The sequence below is a fragment of the Chiloscyllium plagiosum genome, chromosome 19 (genome assembly GCF_004010195.1).
Source record: "Chiloscyllium plagiosum isolate BGI_BamShark_2017 chromosome 19, ASM401019v2, whole genome shotgun sequence".
Lineage (NCBI taxonomy): Eukaryota > Metazoa > Chordata > Chondrichthyes > Orectolobiformes > Hemiscylliidae > Chiloscyllium > Chiloscyllium plagiosum.
The window spans coordinates 63,679,328-63,689,360 of NC_057728.1; positions in this window are offsets into that span (position 1 = coordinate 63,679,328).

Below are 10,033 nucleotides of genomic sequence, written 5' to 3' on the forward strand. Positions count from 1 at the left end.
TTTTCCCTGGAGCGTCGGAGGCTGAGGGGTGACCTTATAGAGGTTTACAAAATTATGAGGAGCATGGATAGGATAAATGGGCAAAGTCTTTTCCCTGGGGTTTGGGAATTCAGAACTAGAGGGCATAGGTTTAGGGTGAGAGGGGAAAGATATAAAAGAGACCTAAGGGGCAACTTTTTCACGCAGAGGAATGAACACAGGTACGTGTATGGAATGAGCTGCCAGAGGATGTGGTGGAGGCTGGTACAATTGCAACATTTAAGAGGTATTTAGATGGGTATATGAATAGGAAGGGTTTGGAGGGATATGGGCCGGGTGCTGGCAGGTGGGACTAGATTGGGTTGGGATATCTGGTCGGCATGGACGGGTTGGACCGAAGGGTCTGTTTCCATGCTGTACATCTCTATGACTCTATGATTCTAAATGGATCATTGTTATTCCACAAATATTCACTCCCTCCATCTCTGCCACTCAGTCGCAGCAGTGTGTACTAAAACAAGACGCACTGCAACAGCTCGCCAAGACACCTTCCACAGCGTCTTCCAAAACTGCAGCTAGCACCGAGAGCAGCAGATACATGGGAAGATCCACCCACTCAATCACATAATACCCTACATGGGAATAACCCATCGCTTGGGCACAGTTCCAAAGAAAAGTTCTCAATGTGGCAAAACCACTCAAACGATATAACTAATGGCCTCTTGCAGGTAACCTGAATGAGCTTAGACATCAATAAAATGGATAATAAAACAGGTACTCAATGAAAGCAGTCAGGGAGAGTAATCTATGGTCAGAACTTCCTTAAAGCGGCTGCTTAAACCCAATGGCTAGAGCTTCCCTGAATCGAGGTTGGGACCTCAAGTGGGGTAACAGTTAAACCCTTGGGATTCCAACTCTGAGTTAGCAATGGTTGCTCTCCTCCCCTGCCCCACGGCCACCACCCCTCTCCCAGCTCTTACCGAGGGGGTGATGGCCAAGTCTCAAAACGGGGTCACAGTGCCAAGACATTTGGAGAACCCTGGGGTATGCCTTATGCACTATTTTATTAAAACAAACTCACCTTCCAACTCAGAAACATGTTGGGAGAAGGTGGGATTAGAATTGGAATTAGGTTTATTGTCACATGTCCTCAAGTTACAGAAGATGGGAATACAGCAAACAGTGCACAATTACACCAACACATGGTGCCAAATATGGATAAAATTAAGAAGAAATTTACACTACATTGCAGATATACATTGTTAAAGTTAGGAAAATATGATATAAAGCTGAAAAGGTGGACATTACAGTCTATCTATAAGGGCTTCTATGTGGTCTGACCATGTGATCCTAACAGGTCGCCATCTTTGCTCTGGGTCCACTGCCACTCCCACTCCAGGGAGAAAGCGGGAAAATAGGATTGAAGTACCTATCAGCCATGATTGAATGTTGGAGCAGACTCTAAGGGCCGATTGGCCTAACTTCTGCTCCTATGTCTTACAGTCTCATGAGTCTGTTGGCTGTCCCCATGATCGGGATGTGATGGGGAGAGAAAGTTATTGCTCAATTCACCCAGGCTGACTGCTGCAGCATCACGGTGCCATCGGTCTGTTCTTGTTAATAAGAGGGTGTCCTGGTCGTGTGTTCTCATGATTGGCTTGTACGGAAAAGGGGGCATTTTCACCTCAACAATTAACACAAAATAAGATGAATAACCATGGAGGCTGACGATCTGAAACAAAGACAGAAAGCGCTGGATAGACTCAGCAGGTCTGACAATATCAGCGGAGAGAGAAACAGAGTTAACATGTCGAGTCCAGTGACCCTTCCTCGGAATGCTGTGAAGACGTTGTTAAGGTTTTGAGTGTGTAAGCAGTAAAAGCTGTTTCCTGCAAAACCAAGGAAGTATGGACAAGGGGAATATCACCGGTAATAACAGAACAATAACCTGAGTTTATTTAGAACCTTTAACGCAGTATAAATACCCTCTCAAACCACACTTCCCATGTTCCTTCTTTGAATTGCTGCTTAAAACCCATATGTTTGACCAAATTGTTTTGTCAAATGAACTAATTTCTCGTTATACAGGTCAGTATTGGTATTTTTAACCAAACTGTTGTGATGCCGCATTTACTGGTGTTTAGAAGAATGAGCAGGGATCTGATAGAATCCTATAAAATTCTAACAGGACCCAACAGCATAAACATCGCGAGGATCTTCTTGATGACCAAGTGTCTCAGCTTAAGGACTCAGACTGAGATGAGGAGAAATGGCTTCCCCCAGAGAGTGGGAAGCCTGTGCAACTCTCTACAAACAGAAAGCGTTTGAGGCCAAGACATTGAATGTTTTGAAGATGGAGTTAGGTATAGTTCTTAGGAATAAAGGGATCAAAGGGTATGGGGGAGAAAGCAGGGACAGAGTTCTGAATTAGACAATCAGCCATGATCATATTGAGCAGCAGAACAGGCTTAATGGGCTGAATGGCCTGCTCCTAGTTTCTAGGATGCACAACTGCAGCAGCAGCAGGGATATGCTTTCTGGCTCAAAAGTAGTAACTGTGGACAGTCCTTCCTGCAGTTTGGTGTACATTATGGGCACTATACAAATTCAAGTTGTTGATTAGGATACAGGAGAATATGGATAGACTGGAGATTTGGGCAGAAAAGTGGCAGCTGGAGTTCAATCCAGACAAATGTGAAGTGATGCATTTTGGGAAGTCTAATTCTAGAGCAAGCTATACTGTAAATGGAACAGCCTTGGGAAAAGTTGATGAGCAGAGAGATCTGGGAGTTCAGGTCCATTGTACCCTGAAGGTGGCTGCACAGGTGGATAGAGTGGTCAAGAAGGCATATGGTATTCTTGCCTTCATTGGACGGGGTATTGAGTATAAGAGCTGGCAGGTCATGTTAAAATTATACAAGACATGGGTTCGGCCGCATTTAGAATACAGTGTACAATTCTGGTCGCCACATTACCAAAAGGATGTGGACGCTTTGGAGAGGGTGCAGAGAAGGTTTATGAGGATGTTGCCTGGTATGGAAGGTGCTAGCTATGAAGAGAGATTGAGTAGGTTAGGATTGTTTTCATTACAAAAAAGGAGATTGAGGGGGGACCTGATTGAGGTTTACAAAATCATGAAGGGTATAGACAGGGTGGATAGAGATAGATTTTTTTCCAGGGTGAAGGATTCAATAACGAGAGGTCACATTTTCAATGTGAGAGGTGGAAAGTTTAAGGGGGGTATGCACGGCAAGTACTTCACACAGAGGGTGGTGGGCGCCTGGAACGCGTTGCCAGCAGAGGTGGTAGAGGCAGGCACGGTAGATTCATTTAAGATGCATCTGGACAGATGCATGAGTAGGTGGGGAGCAGGGGGATACAGATGCTTAGGAATTGGGTGATAGGTTTAGACAGTGGATTTGGATAGGCTCAGGCTTGGAGGGCCGAAGGGCCTGTTCCTGGGCTGGAAATTTTCTTTGTTCTTCTTCTTTGTTCTATTAGGTGCCATTTAATAGCGCCACAAAATAGGCTCTGGCCCTCATATATAAACCTCTAGTGTAACCCCCAAGTAGTGGTGTTGTTGAAATGTAACTGTGGTTAACCCCAGAACCAGCTCCTCAGCGGAACAGAAACTCTCCTGAGTAAATAATCAAACAAGAAGTGTGGCAATAACTGAGTACGACTCTGAATGGACCCCTGTCAGATTAGCATGGAAAGAGAAAGTGTGTTTGCACAGTGACTAATAAAGGCTGGTTGTGTTTACTGACACTTCTCCAAACAAAAATCCAGTCTTACATTTCTTGGGGAAAGAGGGGTTAACTCTTTAAAAAATTATCACAAACTTCATCAGCTGGGTTCTATGTGCTTACCTGGAGGTGAAAGATCAGATCAATGTGCCTCCAGTTCTGTTCATCCCAACTCTTAAAGTACCCTGGAGTAAAGCTTTTCATAGTTCATTCAAGGGACGTAAGCACTGCGGTTAAAACCAGTATTTTTTGCCCATTCCTAACTAACCTTGGAACTGAGATATGACAGAGGAACTCAATGGGTACTTTACATTTTGTCTTCACAGTGCAAGACACCAATAGCATACCAGAACTTCAAGAGAGTCGGGGGTAGAGGTGAGTCCACACTGTAAGTAATCTTAATCTTAAAAATCTTAGAGTTTAGAGGCTATCACTAAGGAGAAGATACTAGGGGAGCTGAAGGTGGATAAATCACCCAGACCAGATGGACTACACCCCAAGGTTCTGAAGGACAAAGCTGAGGAGATTGTAGAGGCATTGGTGATGATCTTTTAGCAATCTCTGGAGTAAAGGAAGGTCCCAAAGGGCAGGAGAATGGTTAATGTAACACCCTTGTTCAAAAATGGAGGGAGGCAGAAGATAGGTTAGCCTGACCTCAGCCTTTAGTAAAAATTTAGAGCCCGTTATTAAGGATGAGATTGTGGATGACTTGGAAGTGATGGTAAACTAGGGCTGAGTCAGCATGGTTTCATCAACAGGACGTCATGGCTGACAGGTTGAACTCTTTGAGGAGGCAATGAAAAAGTTAGACAAAGGAGAACAAGTGGACACAATCAATTTGGATTTCCAGAAGGCCTTTGACAAGGTGCCATGCAGGAGGCTACTAAATAAGCTCAGAGCCCACTGTGCTAGAGGCAGGTGCTGACATGGACAAAGGATTGGCTGATTGGGAGAATGCAGAGAGTGGAGATAAAGCAGTCTTTTTCAGGATGGCAGACAGTGACTAGTGGAATTCTACAGGGATCGTGTCAGGACCGCAACTATTCACGTTATACATTAACGATCTGGACAAAAGAACTGTATGCACTGTTGCTGAGTTTGCAGATGATAGGTAGGGGGACAGGTGGTGTTGAGGAAGTGGGAAGGCTACAACAGTACCTGAACAGGATAGGACAGATTACAATGTGGGAAAGTGTGAGGTTATAATTTTGGTAGGAAAAAGAGAAGCAGAGACTATTTTCTAAATGGGGAAAGGCTTTGGAAATTTGATGCACAAAGGGGCTTGGGAGTTTAGTTCAGAATTCTCAAGGTTAACATGCAGGCTCAGTTGGCAGTTAGGAAGGCAAATGCAATGATAGCATTTGTTTCAAGAGGACTAGAATATAACAATAAGGACGTACTGCTGAGGCTGTATAAGGCTCTGATCAGACTGTGTTTGGAATATTGTGAGCAGTTTTGGGCCCCGTATCTAAGGAAAGATGTGCTGGTATTGGAGGGGGTCCAGAGGAGGTTTACAGGAATGAACCTGGGGATGAAGGGCTTGTCATATGAGGAGCAGTTGTGGACTCTGGGTCTGTACTCAATTGAGTTTAGAAGGATGAGGGGGGGATCTGATTGAAACTTACAGAATACTGAGGGATGTGGATAGAGTGGACTGGGACTTGAGGGCACAGCCTCATAGTGAAGGAACGACCCTTTAGAACTGAGATGAGGAGGAATTTCTTCAGCCAGAGGGTGGGGACTCTGTGGAACTCATTGCTGCAGAGGGCTGTGGAGGCCAGGTCAATGAGTGTTTTTAAGACAGAGATAGATAGGTTCCTGATTAGTGAGGGGACCAAGGATTAGGGGAGAAGGCAGGAGAATGAGGCTGAGAAATGTATCAGCCATGATTGAACAGACTTAATGGACCAGATAGCCTAATTCTGTTCCTATATCTTATAGCCTTAAGATCTCTTCAAGTCCAAGAACTATATCTCCTGCTTTCTTGAAAATAGTCAACCTGTTTGGCCTCAACCGCTTTCTGTGGCAGAGATTTCCACTGGCTCCCCACTTACCCTGTATCCTCAAGGTGTGATCCCCCTGGTTCTAACACCTCAGTCGTCAGAAACATCCTTCCTGTGTTTACCCTTGTCTAGTCCTGTTAGAATTTTATCCATTTCTATGAGCTCCCCGCTAGTTATTCTAGACTCCTGTGAATATAGCCCTAACCTATCCAGTCTCTCTTCATACATCAATCCTGCCATCCCAGGAATCAGTCTGGGAAACCTTTGCTTGCTCCCTCCATCACCAGATCATCCAGCCTCTGATGAGGAGACCAGAACTGCACATAATACTCCAGATGTGGTCTCACCAAGGCCCTGTACAATTGCAGCAAGATATCTGAGCTCCTATACCCTAATCATAGAATCCCTTCAGTGTGGAAACAGGCCATTCAGCCCATTGAATCTATATCGACCCTCCCCAAGGAACATCCCACCCAGACCCACCCCCACCAACCCCACCCTATAATCCTATATTTTCCATAGCCCACACATCCCTAGAAACTACGGGAAATTTACCATGGCCAATCCAGCTGAACCTGCACATCTTTGGATTGTGGGGGGGGGATACCAGAGCACCTAGAGGGAGATGAAGAATGTGCAAACTTCACACAGACAGTCACCTGAGACTGGAATCGAACCCAGATCCCTGGCGCTATGAGGCAACATGCCACTGTACTCAAATCCTCTCGCTGTGAAGACCTCCCCTCATTCCCAACTCTCTCCCAGGCCAATACTTTTCAGACTGAGTAGCATTCAGTAGATTACAGTGAATAAAGTCCTAACTACTGGGAGTAAACCACATTGCTTGAGTCTGGAGTCACACCTAGGCTGGACCAAGTAAGGACAGCAGATTTCCATCATAGAGACGTTATGATTTGGAGATGCTGGTGTTGGACTGAGGTATGCAAAGTTAAAAATCACACAACACCAGGTTATGGTCCAACAGGTTTAATTGGAAGCACTAGCTTTCGGAGCGACGCTCCTTCACCTATCACCTGATGAAGGAGCAGCGCTCCAAAAGCTAGTGCTTCCAATTAAACCTGTTGGACCATAACCTGGTGTTGTGTGATTTTTAACTTTGTCCACCCCAGTCCAACACCAGCACCTTCACATCATGGCTACCATCAATGAGACAAGATTTCAATTCTGGATTTTGGACACACAAGTTTGTTTTTTGCAACCTTGTAATTGCAAGTCTACGCGAAGCCATTCTCTTAGGGAACACCGACCGAAAGCTAAATTACTTCACTCATGTCACTTTCAATCTTTGTGCCAATAACGCAGAATGTGCATAATGTGCCATCATGTCTCACCAAGACATGCTTCGCACTGGGACTCACTGAGTGAAATCTTCCAAATACAAATGACTGGTTATTTGATCATAAACATGCAAATTTCATGCATTTTTTTCTTCCCAATAGCTTTGTAAACTTCCACATTTAGCCTTCTCCATTGACATGGTTGGACAATAGCAAAACAGAAACAATTGTCACTACTTCCACACCTCACCATGGGTCATTTTGTTTGTAAAAATAATAAAGCTTGTATTATCTTTGTCTTTTAGCTATTCAAGCTCTGGTCGGAGCACACCTGGATGACTGTATATTGCTCTCGGCACCACACTTTAGGATGTCTGGGTTATCCCTAAAGGGAGGGCAGGAGAGATTTGCTTGAAGGATATCAGGACACCAAGGTTTAGGTTTGATCAGAGATCACACACTAGAGTCAAAGTCACTGGAAATTAGAAGACAATGGGGTGATTTGCTCAGACCTTTCAAGGTTTTAAGGGAAACACAGAAGGAGAAATTCCTTGCTGCATGGGGAGATTAAAGTGACGATAATTATTTGGACACTGGGGACTCGCTGTTCAGCTCAGATCAGGCCTACACTCTCTCCCCTTATTCCTTCAGAATTTAAATTTAAAGACTTAAAAAAAAATTCATTCAGGACGTATTGGGGTCAGTGGTTAGGTCAGCATTTATTACCCATCCCTAGTTGCCCCTTGAGAAGTGGGGGTGGGGGGTGAGCTGCCTTCTTGAACCGCTGCAGTCCATGTGCTGTAGGTAGACCCACAGTGCCCTCTAGGGAGGGAATTCCAGGATTTTGACCCGGAGACAGTGAAGGAACAGCGATATATTTCCAAGTCAGGATTGTGAGTGGCTTGGAGGGGAACTTGCAGAGGGTGGTGCTCCCACGTATCTGTTGCTTTTGCCCTTCGAGATGGAAGTGGTCATGGGTTTGGCAGGTGCTGTTTTAGGATCTGTGGTGAATTTCTGCAGCGCAGCTTGTAGGTGGTACACATTGCTGCTACTGAGTGTCGGTGGTGGAGGGATTGGATGTTTGTGGATGTGGGGCCAATCAAGTGGCTGCTTTGTCCTGGATGTGTCAAGCTTCTTGTTCAAGTTGCACTTATCCAGGCAAGTGGGGAGTATTCCGTCACATTCCAGAGAGATTGTAGATGGTGGTCAGGCTTTGGGGAGTCAGGAAATAAGTTGCTTGCTGCAGTATTCCTAGCCTCTGACCTGCTCTGGTAGCCTCTGTATTTATATAGATAGTCCAGGTCCATTCTGGTTCAGTTGTAACCTCCAGGATGAGATAGTGGAGAAATTCAGTGAAGGTGATGCCATTGAATGGGCAATGGTTAGATTCTATCTTGTTGGAGACATTCATTGCCTGGCTTTTGTGTGGTGTCAATATCACTTGCCCAAGCCTGGATATTATCTGTGCCTTGCTGCATTTGAACATGGACTGTTTCAGTATCTGAGGAGTTGCAAATGGCGCTGAACATTGTACAATCATCAGTGAGCATCCCCACTTCTGACCTTTTGATGGAGGGAAGGTCTTCGTTGAAGCAGCTAAAGATAAATATTTCCCTGAGGGACTCCTGCAGAGATGTCCTGGAGCTGAGATGACTGACCTCCAACAACAACAACCATCTTCCTATGTGTCGGGTATGACTCCAACCAGCAGAGAGTTTGCCCTCAGATACCCATTGATTCCAGTTTTGTTAGGTCTCCATGATGCCACACTCGGTTGAATACAGCCTTAATGTCAAGGGCCTGTTACTCTCCCCATACCTCTGGAACTCAGCTCCATGTCCATGTCGGATAAGTCTGGGGAATTTTCCATCTGCCATCTGTCTGAAGGGTGTTTGAACCCGGGTCCTTGACAAAGGGTCAGTTAGACTCGAAACATCAGCTCTTTTCTCTTCTTACAGATGCTGCCAGACCTGCTGAGATTTTCCAGCTTTTTCTCTTTTGGTCCCCAAAACGTTACCTGGATCTCTGGGTTACTAATCCAGCTGCATCTGCCTAGCATCAACCTCCCACATCTACTGACACATGCAGCAGATGAAAGACATATTTAATTCATTTTCCATAATTTCTCTGTCCTGAACGTATGTTACCCTGAAGCCAGAGGCTGTAGCTTGTATGGTCCACTCTACACCACGTGAGACTGGCCAGGAATCTCTTCTGTGCTTGCCTCCTATCCTGGATTTGATGACATATGATCTCACCTTCCATGGCCATCACATCCTGGAGAAAGACTTTGAACTCAGAGCTTCTGGCTCAGAGACAGGGGAGCTACCCCACCACAAGACCACCATGCTTCCTCCTTTAAGCCACTTCTTAAAACTTACCTTTTCGACCAAGTGTTCTGGTCACTCACCCAATATCTCTTCATGTGGCTTGGGGCCACACTTTGTTCTTCCTGTGAGGAGTGAAATGAATGTATTTTGGTTTTGTTGTTCTCTTCCCACTTTCTCTCTTTTGGTTCCCTTTTCAATTAATTGTTATTCACTTCTGTTTGAAATAAGTTGTGTCATTACCACAGACTGTTCCAAATTAAAGTTTTCAATTAATATCCTGGTCCTAGAGGTGGGCACCATGAGGGATTCAGTGCTTTATCTCCCCCTCCAACTCCATTTTGTTTTAGTCTCTTCCCTCTCTCTCCTTCTCTTCCTCTGTCTCTCTCTGTCTCTCTCTCTCTTTCCCCCTCTCCCCCCTCCCCTCTCTCTCCCTCTCTGTCTCTCTCTCTCTCTCTGTCCCCCTCTCCCTCTGGCCCTCTATCTCTCTCTGTGTCCCTCTGTCTCTCTGTCCCTATCTGTCTGTCCCTCTCTCGCTCTCTCTCTCTATGTCCCTCTCTCTTTCTGTCTCTCTCTCTGTGTCCTTCTCTCTGTCTCTCTCCCCCTCTCTCTGTCTCTCTGTCCGTCTCTCTCGCTGTCTCTCTCTGTGTCCTTCTCTCTCTGTCCCCTCTCTCTCTGTC